The 14,616-nt window shown below is 34.2% G+C and overlaps 1 protein-coding gene and 1 long non-coding RNA gene across 5 annotated transcripts in view; one reads left to right on the forward strand and one right to left on the reverse strand.

Annotated features, from left to right (window-relative positions):
- The window catches only part of LOC111055349 (homeotic protein antennapedia-like), a 388,426-nt gene that overhangs the window by 175,078 nt on the left and 198,732 nt on the right, over positions 1–14,616 (reverse strand). The window lies entirely within an intron of this gene.
- Positions 1–14,616, forward strand: part of LOC120352619 — a 33,469-nt gene that overhangs the window by 14,051 nt on the left and 4,802 nt on the right. Inside the window, exons 2-3 of the long non-coding RNA XR_005571972.1 lie at positions 4,867–4,975; positions 7,732–7,879. This is a non-coding gene — a long non-coding RNA (uncharacterized LOC120352619). The remainder of the gene's footprint in view (positions 1–4,866; positions 4,976–7,731; positions 7,880–14,616) is intronic.

Below are 14,616 nucleotides of genomic sequence, written 5' to 3' on the forward strand. Positions count from 1 at the left end.
TATTCTAATTGCATTTAATCTTTATTCTCATTGATTAATTATTTTGTAAAATTCGTTGAATAACTAGCATTATCGTCATCTAATGTAAATTAGTGTATAAGCCAGTAGATATTGTAGCATACATAAATAAACAAATCTAATCTAATCTAATCCAATCACTGATAATATTTAACGTTCAAAGTGGTAGATTTATCCTACTGGCATATCAAGCCAAAAAATCAAGGACAAAAAATTTTGTGAAGTGAACAACTACAAGACTTGAACTATTTCGGACTATGTGTATCCTTATCTGAATTTGGGAGAGGAATAGCACAAGGTTACCTAATCTTCCCTCTCCCTATCAATTTGATGATGTACTTATTGTATCAATCTATAAAGAATGAAATAATATCACAATGTTTTCAGAAAGGCGATTGAGAATATTATGAATATGATTAATTTGTAGAGTACCTTTCATTTCCAATAAATGTAGTGAGTTTATGAGATAGATTGCACGTGACTACAACTACAAGACTTGACCTATTTCGGAATATGTGTATCCTTATCTAAACTTGGGAGAGGAATAGCACAAGGTTACCTTATTTTTCTCTCTCCCTATGATTTTGATGTTGTACGTATTGTATAAATCAATAAAGAATATCTTATCACAATGTTTTCAGAAAGCGATTGAGAGTATTATGAAAATGATTTGTAGATTACCTTTCATTTCCAATAAATGTAGTGAGTTTATGAGAAAGATTGCTAGTTGAATGTTTTATTATCGTACAATAAAAAACACCTCATCTTTTATACGTACATGTTCTGTATATTGGATTCGATGTTGACGACATCTATTGGCTGGATATGCCCAATTTCGCAGCACATTCTTGAAATACCCACTTGGCCAGGAGTGGGTATTATTGAATTTTTGTTTTGTGCCTGGGTTCACCCCAAGGGCATTCATCTCAGAACCCTGAGTCGGTGCCTCTCCAAGGGTTGGGGTAGGGGGAATCACAGAACTTTTGTTAGCAAGGGATGAAGCTTTTAGCGAGCGACCCACCCTTGCAGAACCCCCAATTACGATCCTTGCTCAGTTGCCGACGATTCTAACCGTATCCAGAACCTTCCCCCCCTCCTGACAAGAACACCCCGCTGATTCAACCCCCCCACCACCCACTCGTGTTTCTTTCCTGTCTGGGGCAGAGCGTACATAGAAATGTCGAAGGCGGGGGATGAAAAGGCAATTCAGAATCATCCCTCTTGCTCAGCTATGTTCAATCTGAGAAATCCCAATATCCCCACTCAAGCTGGTTTTTTATCATCCGATGACAGTGGGAACAAATTGTAAAGCCTTTTAAAATGCTAAAAACTGCATCAAGAGCATTTAACCCTCTTTAAATGTAGAAAAGTGGAGAATTATCATAAGGAATGCCAACAGTTTGGAATACAGTTTTTCAGCATTTGACCCTCTTTCTTCGCAGAAAAGTGGAAAATTATCATACCAAATGCAAACAGTTTGGAATAAGTTTTTCAGCATTTGACCCTCTTTCTTTGTGGAAAATTATCATAAGGAATGCTAACAATTTGAAATACAGTTTTTCAGCATTTGACCTCTCTTTCATTGCAGAAAAGTGGAAAATTGTCATAAGGAATGCCAACAGTTTGGAATACAGTTTTTCAGTATTTGACCCTCTTTCTTTGCAGGAAAGTGGAAAATTATCATAAGGAATGCTAACAATTTGGAATACAATTTCCCTTTCCAGGGTCTCATGTATCCAATATTATACGATACGGTAATACTCTATCGTATGAAAATACTGGGAAATTCCCTTTTCATGATTCATGAATACTATGTTGAATGATAATACTACACATAATTTCCCTTTTCAGGGTCACATGTGAACAATATTGTACGATAATACCCTATCGTATGAAATTACTGGGAAATTCCCTTTCCATGAATCATGTATACTATATTGAACGATAATACTACACATAATTTCCCTTTTCAGGGTCACATGTATCCAATATTGTACGAAAATACTCTATCGTATGAAAATACTGGGAAATTCCCTTTCCATGATCCATGTATACTATATTGAACGATAATACTACACACAATTATTTCCCTTTCCAGGGTCACATGTATCCAATATTGTACGAAAATACTCTATCGTATGAAAATACTGGAAAATTCCCTTTTCATGATTTATGTATACTATATTGAATGATAATACTACAGATAATTTCCCTTTTCAGGGTCACATGTGAACAATATTGTACGATAATACTCTATCGTATGAAATTACTGGGAAATTCCCTTTCCATGATTCATGTATACTATATTGAACGATAATACCACACACAATTTCCCTTTCCAGGGTCTCATGTATCCAATATCATACGATACGTAATATCGTATGAAAATACTGGAAAATTCCCTTTTCATGATTCATGTATACTATATTAAATGATAATACTACACATAATTTCCCTTTTCAGGGTCTCATGTATCCAATATTATACTATAATACTCTATCATAAGAAAATACTAGAAAATTGTTTTTCAAATATCATTATTTAGACTACAACAAAGATCTCTCCTGCCCATTCCAAACAATTTTCTAAGAAAATTACAAGCTAGGAACAGTGTTATTATTTTGTAAATGATGAGCACGATAACTGACAAGCAACGGATTAAGGGATTGAAAGCGGAGTAGTTGGAAGGAAAATACAAGTTTAAGGTGGATAGGATAGCAGTCGTCATATCAAGGACAAGAAGCTTCTGATCAACTCCAAGCTCAAACAAACATGGTGGAGTCACATGAGCGTGAAAATAATGTTGTAAATGACGTAGAAAAAGACAAATAAAATGAAGAAGTTTTCAAAATAAGAAAAGGTTAACAGCAACACGCACAAGAAAAAGGGAGAGAAGATTAGAAAAATGTGTAGTAGAAGAAATTGGATTGAGAAGGAGAGAAAGAAAAATAAATACTGGAACAAGAAAGAAAATGATAGACAAAAAGCAATCACAACAACAAAGACAAAACATGCAAATCATAGACCAGAACAACTGAAACAAGTTTTCCCGAGTTTCCAACTTCGGGAAGATGGGAGGGACTTCCCAGGTATAATCAAGGTGGTTCCAGGGAAAAGTCGATTCTGTGTCAGCTGGTGCTCGCGGGGTGCGTGCGTGCGTTTCCCAACATTGGGAAATCATTTCTTTGAACGCTTTCCCCGGTTTTCCGACATCACGTCATCAGGTTTTCCACCATGCCGGCTGTCACTCTTCCATTGCAGCTGAGAATTTTCCACGTCGTCCACCTTTGCGTTTCAAAGTTGAACGGATGATCAGGGGTGAGTGGATGGTGGAAGGGGGAAGTTTTCCCGCCCACGTGATGAGATCACGCGACGTTGGAACCACCAATTTCTAGTGCACGCACCTCCAAAAACAAATCATAACAACAGAAACTAATTCATCCCTCACTGCTGACTATTTGAGGTCTCTGCTATATACTTTTCGGTAGGCTTTCATGTTGTCAGTGTCTTGAATTCGACATGTGTAGAACAAACACAATTGCACTGTTATTTTCAAAACAACAATATGTTGTATTCAATAATGGTAATAATTTTTTGAGTTATGAACCTGTAAAGCCGTTTTTTTATGTAGATGATGAGTAAAGATATCTGAGTTTGTAATAGCAGTATGATTTTCAATAAGAAGAAGATTATAGAACTCGCATAATTTATCCCTTCCTATATTGCATATTCATCATTGAATACTATTTATGACAATTAATATCAATATTCAAATATTGATATTAGTAATATGAAAATGTTCATCTATTTCACTATCCATGACGGACTGCAAGTTAATAATTCGTTTTGAACTATTTTTGACGATACCAAAGTCGAATTATAGACTGTTCTAATTATCAATCCAATATTACAGTTCAATATTGATTGGAATCTAATTGTCTAAATTAGACTGTTGTGTCGTCAAAAATAGTTCAAAGCGAATGAAAATGTTATTGGTTATGGAAATGACAGTTTTCCCTTGACCTCCTTCTATTTGAGAAAATTTGAAGTATTCTCATTTTAGATGAGTATTATCATACAATAAGCATGAAGTATTTTGTTGTGTATCAGTTTTCTATTGAATAATTTAATCCATAATTTTTTTATAAAATAATGAGTAGCCCGTTGCTTTCTCTTGCCTAAATTTGAATGAAGAAGCTGTGTGGGGAGACTGTTGTATGTGACCGTGCAATAGAGTTTCTAAAAACATAAATGTAACTCTTAAGGTGCGTACAGATATACGCGCCGCGAACATGAGCAATTCACTTTCAATCAGCTGACTATATCTGTATTTTTACAGAAACGGTATAAGATATAGATATGAAGAGCTTGGCATCAGCTGATTGAAAGTGAATTGCTCATGTTCGCGGCGCGTATATCTGTACGCACCTTAAGCCCTGCACACACATCGATTTTTGTTCGTACAATATTTTGCTGTCATTATGGATTCTATCAAATCAAACGAAACTTGACAAACATAATCTGTTTGAAATCATGTTGAATCTAATAGAATTTATGAGGACGGCAAAATATCATACGAATAAAAATCGTTGTGTGTGTAGCTAGCCTTCTTACTTCAAAACCTTTGTAACTTCAAAAACTTGTATAGCGGACGAATGCATTCTAAATGTGATTTTGCTCGATTTCTTATACTTGAAGTCATTTTCACAATATTTTCAAGTTACCAACAATGAGGATAGTCAATCCCTTCGTATAATAACTGCAAAGATTCCTATGATCTATTTGGTAAAGATCGCTCAGAGGAAACAGCTTCATACAGAGAAATAATGTTGCCAATTTTTGTTTCAGAAAAAACTACTCCATGGTGGAAGGGCAGATTGACCCTGAAAAAGACATGTTATCACAGCGGGGTTCCCACTGGGAGAGGTCTCACTCAGCCCTTGGATTCAACTTCATTGTGAGTCACATGAGAAAAAACTTTTTCACGGTCCACATTTTCTGTGAATGTGTAGAAATAACTATATTATCGTCCTGAGCCCTCACTTTTATAGTTGAATGATAATCAAAAATTTCCCGTTATACTTATTTTTGTCAGTTAATTATTATACTAACCTAACATTATTGTCAGTTCAATTATTTGTGTGCGTATAAACGCAAGTGAATGTATAGGGAGATGTTATAGAATCACACTGAATCCATTGGAATAGAACTTGTTATATCAACTAGAAGCAAGAGTGCTCTCTTTTCTATTAGAAGAATTCAAGAACGATAAACTGTTAATTCATTTCATTCATTTATTTATTTAACAAAAAACACTGATGTGAAACAATTGGTAGATAAAATACTGAGGCAATCCTTGTGTTATTTTCTCTTCCAAATTTGGGTGTTGAACCACTTCAAAAAGTAGGTTAGACTTTCTTTACTTTTTCAATAATTTTCGTTGAAATATAAGATTGATATTGAGGTAATAGTTCTTGATAGGAATGAAGAAGACTCCCAAAGACTAGTTTTACAATTTTTTCATTCAAACTAACAAATTCTTGTTGTATGTACAGATGTCTCCTCGGAAGAATGAATTATATCAAATATGGTTGATGGCTTTTTCTATCATTCCTACAGAGCTATTTGAAAGATGTTTTATAGAATTACTTGCTCCTGTATCATTACTTTTATCAGAGAGGACTTAGTAATTATAACTCATTTTATCTGTGCTATTATCTATCTATCTTGTAGAATTTACATATAACTGTTAATCCTGTTGTAAATATTTACAGTAGCAGAAGTGTTTGAGGTGATTTTTAGCATTTAATTAGGATTTTCGTTCAATAATAATTATTAAGTAGATAATTCACCAGCTTATAGACCATATAAGTAGATAATACTACCTGTAGATTATACTATGCTGGTGAATTATCTACTAAATAATTATTATTGAACGAAAATCCTAATAAAAAATGCTGAAAATCACCTCGAAGGTTTCTGCTACTGTAAACATTTACAACAGGATTAACAGCTATATGTAAATTCTACAAGATAGATAGATAATAGCACAGATAAAATGAGTAATAATTACTAAATCCTAGATGCAAATTCTACAAAATAGATAGGGCATTTGAGGGTATTTCGTTTGCTGTTTGTATGCTTGTGATCGAATTTATATTTCTTTGAACGTAAATACCTTTTATTCACCATATTCAATTCATGAAGATGCTATGCATTTATATAAATGTTTTCAGCAATAAAGAAATCTTGAATCTTGAATCTTAACTCTATAGATTTACACTCTATAAGATTTTTTAAACAAGTAAGTAAAAACAGCGTAGGCAAGCCTAGATTATTTTTGTTTCTGCAGGCTCAATGTGTCAGCGTGTAGAGAGAACAATACTGAATCTTCAAGCCATTGTTCACTGCTATGCTTTCTTCTCTGCTGACTAGCTTGTACATATCCAAACAATCAACTAGAATTGAAGATTTCTTGCTGGACCACCCAAATAACGACTGTCTGAATGCTCCTTATTCCTTCGTATTTGTTATGCTTGCGGGCCTAGTCGTGTATAAATACTCATTTATTTCCCGTAGGTTGTATACAGCAGAGTCCACATCATTGTGATGTGATTAACTTGTTGACAAGCCATGCATATTTAAGTAATCAATTCCATTTGCTTCAATCATTCATACTAGTACTGTTTTTAGATTTCTTGCATTTGTTATTCCATACACTTGGATTACCTTTAAGGGCTCGGGATTTAGCCAAGTTCTAGACTTTAAACAGCTGGAATCAGAAAATTGGCTTTCCAAAACGGGGCGTAGTCGCAGCTTTTATACCAGTAGTCGTAGATTTTATTTTCCCATTTCTATAATTGGAAACGTTTTTCCTTGACGAAAATAAAATTCCTAAATAATTCAAAATAGCTGAAACTTTACACTATTTTCCCTTTATTTTATTTTTTGTTCAATTTTCTAGTTTTTCGAAATTCAATTCAAGCGTGACTATGACAATGACTGCGACTACGCTCCGTTTTGAAAAACCAATTTTCTGATTCCAGCTGTTTAAAGTCTAGAACTTGGCTAAATCCCGAGCTCGGAAACCGGCCCTTAAAGGTAATCTAAGTGTATGGAATAACAAATTCCAAAAGTGCTCGGAAACCGGCCGTTAGATCTTGTCTTGAAGATCGTTCAAATCAGAAGAACGTTGATGTATGATGCTTTTTATAATACTTTGAAAAAATGAGCGGAAAATCGATAGTAACCTTGATTCTCTACTACTTCTTTGCATAAAATTGCTCTAGTCATAATATTTCAAAGTACTTTATATGATTTTCAGCCGTTAGATTGGAAAATAGAAGCATGATATCCATATATAATCGTCTTTTCGAATTGTTAATATGATTCTTGGATAGAGAACTAGAAGCATGATATACATGATACATAAGAATACAGCGAAAATATTGATGTCAATCAGTACTCACGGTATCCTATAAATTTGACATGTTGGTTGAAGTTTTCAGTCTTACCTGAAAAATGAAAAAAAAAAAAACATTAGTATTGATTAACATACATTAACTAGAATTTTATTTCACATAAATCTTAATAAGCATTATTATTAGTTAATGAATACACATCAGTAGTTCAAATATAATTTTAAAAATGCAAAAATAGTTAAATGTTTGAATATGTCATAGTTATTCATGAACAATTATTCATTTTTTGCAGAGGATTACAGGAGATACAAACATCAGGATGAATAGAAAAGGATGAAAAAAGATGGTAAGAGAAAGAACTTCTGAGGATTATAATTTGGATGAATAACGGCTATGCTGCTCAAAGCCTACAAAAACCAGGCCTACCAAAGGAATTAGAGGTTGGGAACTTTTCTCACATTTTAATCGCCTTGAATATTATTGTTTCACATTTAACGACGTTAAAGACAGCTTAGAAGTATCAAAAAATAAGTTATATGATGATAGATTGAATTCCATTATTTATTAAGTTCTCAAATTTGAAAATATCTTACTAAGGATATAGCCTGGAATATTGTTTGTTTTGAACAATATTATTTATATATTTATAGAGACTGCATGAGTAGATAAGATCAATAGATATTGAAAAATGAATACACAAATTTAAATTGTCAACCACTTTTCATTATTATGAAATATTACAATATACACAAAACCTGGTTTTGTGGCTTTACCAGCCACATCTTATGCTGTTTGTTTACAACTGTGGTAGAACCAGGAAACCAGGTTTTGTGTATATTATAATATTTTATAATAATAAAGAGTGGTTGACAATTTAAATTTGTGTTTTCATTATGGAAAAGTACCACAACATCACTCACAACACAACTGTAAGGTCAATAGATATCCTTTTGATTGGAATTATCTGGAGCTTATTGTGTAGTTGAGAAGCTGATATTGTGGTAGTTATTCATATTGAATGAAAAAGACTAAGACATTGTCAAAAACCACAGATTTATTGATACTTAGAAAGACCGGTTTCGGTGATTACACCATTGTCAATCTCTGATAAACTAAAACTAAAAACAAGAGCAGCAGAATTTATACTCGCCTACTAGTAAATGTATTGTCAATCTGATAAACTAAAACTTAATACAAGAGCAGCAGAATTTATACTCGCCTACTAGTATGAATTCTGTTGCTCTTGTATTTAGTTTTAGTTTATCAGAGATTGACAATGGTGTAATAACCGAAACCAGTCTCTCTAAGTATCAATAAATATGTGGTTCTTGACAATTTCTTAGTCTTTTTTATTCAATGTCATGAGCTTAATTACTATATAATTGATGTAAATGATAATCTGTATTATCTCTGAAAATGTAGAATATCGGTCACGCTTGGATGTTTCAAGAATAATAATTTATCTTGTATCTTAGCGGTTCTTTTCAAAATGAAATAAGATTATCATTGAAATATTGAACAATAATTGAGCAGTTACCGTACATCTGTTGTCACATAATGAAATCCTACATTCAAGAAATTCTTATCATTTCTGAAAATATATCAAAATCGCCTCGGGATGGAATTCTTCATCACCCAACTGACGATGATCTTAAGCGGTAGGAAATATAATGGCAAGTGATCAGGGGGTGAGTGGAGGGACCCAAGTAGGGGAAGAATGATGACAAAGAATGAGAAAAAAAGAAATAAATCTTGGAAACGTCGCTGCAGCCAATCCAAGATGGTGGGAGAAAATATCCGCCTAAATAATTTCCCCATTTCCCGCTGGAGAGCAGAAAGCATTAATCAATCCAGGGTTGGAAATGACATGGCCCTAGGCGGGTGGTTAAGACGGTTTCACCCCCTCCACCGGTCCTTGTTTTATTGTTTCTTAGTCTCCATCCCTCCCTCACTCACTCTCTCTCCTTGCTTTTCTTACCAAGATCAGCCAAACTTGAGTTTTCTCCGACTAGTTTCCCGTAACTCTTCTTCATCATGCCGTTAGCTAGTATACGCCACAACTGAGAATAGAACACTTCTTGCCTGTGTTTCAAGACGAATTTGGCTGCTAAAATGTTTTCTTGTTCCAGTTTCGCTCAACTTACTTGGAAGCGAAGCCGGGGAGTGATTTTCCAATCCAGCCTGGACTTGAAACGTTCACAAACGAGTTTCCAATGTTCAAATGATAAATTTGGAATTTCTGATCTTTTCAGAAACTTGGGATGTTACCTTCAAGAAAAGAAGAGTTGAAAGTCTAGGATGAGATTGCAATTGAACGAGCGTCAGCGAGTTCCTACTTTCGACTCAAGACCAAAATCGTTGTCCGTCTGTTTGTTTGTATGTTCTACAATGACTTTTGAACATGTTGAACAGTTGTAGGTCTAGGATGATATTGAGATTGAATGAGCGTCAGCGAGTTCCCATTTTTGACTCAAGGCCGAAATCATCATTTGTTTGTTTTTTGTATGTTCTGAAATAGCTTATGAACGTCTAAAACAGTTGTAGGTCTAGGAAAAAATTGTAATTGAACGAGTGTAAGCGAGCTCCTACTTTTGACACAAGGCCAAAATCGTTGTCCGTCTGTTTATTTGTATACTATAGACTACATAAACTTTTGAACATTTCGATCAATGGGTTTCAAATTTTGATCACATATTCTTCGAACATTTTTCAAGATCAGGTTCATTGGACAACAAAATTTAACGGCTCCTTCGTCCTTTCCTAGACAACGAAAGGATAAGCTCTCAATATAAATATGTATGGTGTCTACTATAGATAGACTCAATAATCATGAGAGGAAGAAAATCATACAGAAGTGATATGGAATATTGTAAATTGATTCCAACCAGAGATTCCAATAGAACAAACAACTGATGGAATATCAGCAGCATTTTTGAAAAATTATTATGGGAGATTTTCTCAGTCCAGAAAATAATTGACGAGCGTAGTAAGTTCTTACTGATGACTATAGAGCTTCGAGACGTTGTCCTTTTGTGGATTTGTTTGTTCGACGATCAATTTTGATTGGTTTCATCAATGAACTTCAAATTCTCAACTCAACACATATTCTTTGAACCACTATTTAGATCGAGTTCGTTGGCCAACGAAATTGACTCACTTCCTCGTTGTGCTTTTTATGGATGTAACAGGATAACATTGAAAGTTCATAAGAAAACAACTCAACATCCAGTTGGCTGCTGATTTGCTTTTTGGGAAGATACCATACAGACTATCTGTCCTTTTTGCACAGAAACTTGCACCGACCAGTAACTGGTGCCACCTACTTACAAAATTGTGAACTACACCAGTAGGCGTTCCAATCCTCCAATCAGAAGAGAGTACGGGGTGCTGGGAGGTGTGGCTTGCTGCGATTGGTCCAGTATTATTACGCCATGATTTTGGCACTGTCTATCATTCTCGTTCTCTCCGACATACACACTCTCTTTCTCTCTCTCTCTCTCAGGGTTGTGTGGCAGAGAGGACCAGGAGTTCTAACTCCGCCCTAATAAAGGCTTATAATCAATCAATCATGCAATCTCCGAGTAGAATTTTGATGGAAAGGATAGTTTTGAGTATCTTTTTCCAAGAATTGACCCATTACCTATTTCATACAGAGTAACCTTGAAAGTTCTACTGATTTACATTATAAAATTATACTTGTTATTATCATAGCCTGAAAGTTGTTGATTTGAAACTCAGTACAATGGGCATGAGCGAGTTTCCTCCCGGGGGGCTCACAGGTTAATCCGATGAAGGGTGATTTAATGTTATAATCGAAGATCCAAAATATTCAGATCTCGATTCTTCTTCAAGACTAAACTCTTACTCATTTATTGGAAAGGGTAAAAAAATTAGAAAACTCTTACATTCATTAATACGAGTGATAAGGTTCTCAATTTATTTCTACATTTATACGAGATTCCCGGATAAAACATACTTCTTGGCTCCTTATTCCATGAATCTTGAAAACTAATGATCTTACAGTAACCCAAGTATAGAATCGATTATTTTGAAACTTGAAAGTATATTCTCAGTATCCTAACTAACTCATAATAGTTTCCGGTCACACAATCTATCAAAAACAGTCCCAAAAACATGAAATCCATTTAGATACTGGATATCAAATTTATTATCTATATATCGAATTTAGATAGCTGTTGAATGCCACCAAGATCTTGTAAGTCATTACTAGTTATAGCATTCGACATTCTCTATCTTAATAGACGATAAACGTAGAGTAATAATTGATTCCTAGTAATATTCTGACCGATAAGTAACTCCAGAATGAATAGGTTTTCAGTCTATATCTATCTGTTATCAATATCTTTGTTGATTCCATATTTTATCTTCAATAGACTGGTAGAATCTTAATAACTTAGAAGATTTCTAAAGAAAGAGTTGAGAGCTTCCTCTATTATTCACTCTTCTTTATAGGGCTACTGGAATTATTGGAACACATTAGAAATTATCAAGTGACCTACCATTTATTCATCACAATATAAAACTAGTTTCAACTCTTCAAGTATAATTTTCGAGTAATTTACACTTGAAAAAGGCTCTTGGAGAGTTGAAACTAGTTCTGTGTTGTGATAAAATTGAGGGTACTTTATAATATATTTCTATTGTCTTCCCCTATTATTTACGTCAGGTTCTGATCATGTGTCACACTGCCATACTTAGTTTTCTCAAGAATGTCAAGGATGCTTCAGAAGGATTTAGTTGATGTGAATTCTTCATAATACAAAGAAAAATACAATAGAGTGATTCAATATAGTTTTCACATACAGTATAATAGACTACTAGGCACGTACAAAGCTCCCTAAGCACTTAGCTTAAGCTAAAGGCTGGTGCAAAGGCTAAAAATGAGCTTTCTACTCGTGATATTTTTCCAAGTTTTTCGATTTGTATATCATCAATCTAGCAAAATGAAAAAGTTTTCTCAGGAAAACATTTTTTCCCGATCATTACTTTTTGAGATATGAGCGCCTGAAGTTTGAATTTTTAGGACAGAACATTTCAAATTCGGTTAGATATGAATACATGAGATTTAGAGGATGGATTCTTCATGGTATTGTTGAACTAGTAGAACAAAAAGTTTCTGAAAATATGAATTTTTGAAAAAGTTATTCAATTTACCAAAAATAACCAGAAATAACTTAACTAAAAGTTATTTTTTATCGGAAAAAAATGTTATCTTGAGAAAACTTTTTCATTTTGATAGCTTGATGATATACAAATCGAAAAACTTGGAAAAATATCACGAGTAGAAAGTTTATTTTCAGCCTTTGCACAGCCTTAAGCAATTTATTTTTTTCAGAAAAGTGGAGAGACTGGCTGACTGGCATGACCTTCAAAGCTGGAGGACAAACTGTAGCAAGTGTCCCAGAAACGCACACAATCCCCAGAATTATTCTTTACAGCTTCAGGGTGGTAGAACCTTGAATTTCAAAAGCATCACTATCTATTTTTTGGTTTTCTTAGAAAGATCTATTCGTAAAAACCTTGGAAATTAGTTCCACCGTCTATAAATCACGATGTTAGCGGCCTACAAAATTAGCCAACAAAAGACCTGCAAGATAATTGTGAAAAAATGCTTGCAACCCGAAAAAAACAGGGCTTTGTTCCTTTTTCGAACTGTTGTTTACAAAAAGTGAACTGTTGAAGACCGCTAGGAAACTGGCGGCCATTTGGTTAGCGGTCTGGCGGTCCGAAATTCTGCCCTCTTCAAAAAGGTCGAACGGGGGTTGAATGAAAAGAGGGTAAAAACCACCCTTGTTTCTTCCCCTCTTGTCTGAGAACAATTGAACCTATAGAACATCAGCCATGCTGTCCCAGAACAAGAGTACAAACTCCAGTGTGAACAATAAAGTGAGATTGGGAGTTTTAATCAGTTTATTATATTATAATCCTTGGTAAAAGAATGTACAGAACCACTCAGTTGTCAACAGCCAAATTTTTGTCATGATGACAGTGCCAAAAATTGCTTTCAATTCATTTCATGACATGGTTAGATGAGCATTTTTTGAATTTGTACAATCTTATCCTGATGTCAATATCAATTGACATTCAATTCAATAACAAGAACTTCTGACCATATTAGATATTTTAAAATTTTATCACATATTTAAATTTTTATCACATATTTGAAATTTAGAATATTTAAAATTTTATCACATATTTGAAATTTAAAATATTTAAAATTCTACCACTCCCCTTGTGAACGTGGTCAATCACATATTAACACATGAATTCTCAACTTCAAATTTTTACCGACATTTATAGGGTTCAATTCATTATTGCAAATTTAAATAGCAATTCATGCAAAGGCAATTCAAATATTTGATTATAACAAATATTATATTTGACGATGAAAATAATTGATACTTGATTATAAGAATTGACAATAATGAACAATGTACAGCAGTGAACAACTATAGAAAATGTCATGCTTTGGATAACTTATCCTTTGGATACCGACCACTTGATCCAGTACGGTGATAGTGGTTTTTGGGTATTGGTCTGTATGTGTGTGTGTGTGTTTGTGTTTATGAGTGTATGTGCGTCTGTGTACACGATATCTCATCTCCCAATTAACGGAACGATTTGAAATTTGGAACTTAAGGTCCTTACACTATAAGGATCCGACACGAACATTTCGATCAAATGCAACTCAAGAAGGCGGAAATGTCGTCAAAAACAGGGGTTTTCGCGATTTTCTCGAAAACCGAGAACGGCTCCAACGATTTTGATCAAATTTATACCTAAATTAGTCATTGATAAGCTCTATCAACTTTCTCAAGTCCTATATCTGCTATATCTGTAAAAATTCCAAGAGCTCCGCTTCATCTATGCAAAGTTTGATACAATTTAAACAGAAAATTTTAGGTGTTAAAGATTGAGCATGAAAATCTCTACAATTAATGTTCAGTAACATTTTCACCGAAAATTGAAACTAAGCTCGAAATTCGAGAAAATATGATTATCCAATTGCAAACTGTTGGCAACTGTTGATTCTATTGAATGATTCACTATGAAGAGATAGCAGACCTCGTGTGTCTCCAGCGTTATTGTCCTGACACCAGCTGGCTCAGATCTTTGAATTAGTAGACTTTAGATGCGCGGGAACACTAGCGTCAGG

This window comes from Nilaparvata lugens, chromosome 8, assembly GCF_014356525.2.
Source record: "Nilaparvata lugens isolate BPH chromosome 8, ASM1435652v1, whole genome shotgun sequence".
NCBI lineage: Eukaryota > Metazoa > Arthropoda > Insecta > Hemiptera > Delphacidae > Nilaparvata > Nilaparvata lugens.